The following is a 204-nucleotide window of genomic DNA, read 5'->3' on the forward strand; positions in this document are numbered from 1 at the left end:
ATAAACTCGTGTCCAGCACTAGCCTCGTACCCGTTGCTTCTCCGCGGAGGCAAGCAGCCGGAGGCCCTTTGAACGCTTTTAACCAGATAACGCTGATTGGCCGCTGACTCAAGCTGGGAGATCGCGGGCCGGCTTACGCGTCACCCTTGTGCTGTGTATTAACGCTTCAGCGGCTTTCCTTCACTAATCTCAGCGTCTGTCTGC

This window comes from Penaeus monodon, chromosome 31 (assembly GCF_015228065.2).
Source record: "Penaeus monodon isolate SGIC_2016 chromosome 31, NSTDA_Pmon_1, whole genome shotgun sequence".
Lineage (NCBI taxonomy): Eukaryota > Metazoa > Arthropoda > Malacostraca > Decapoda > Penaeidae > Penaeus > Penaeus monodon.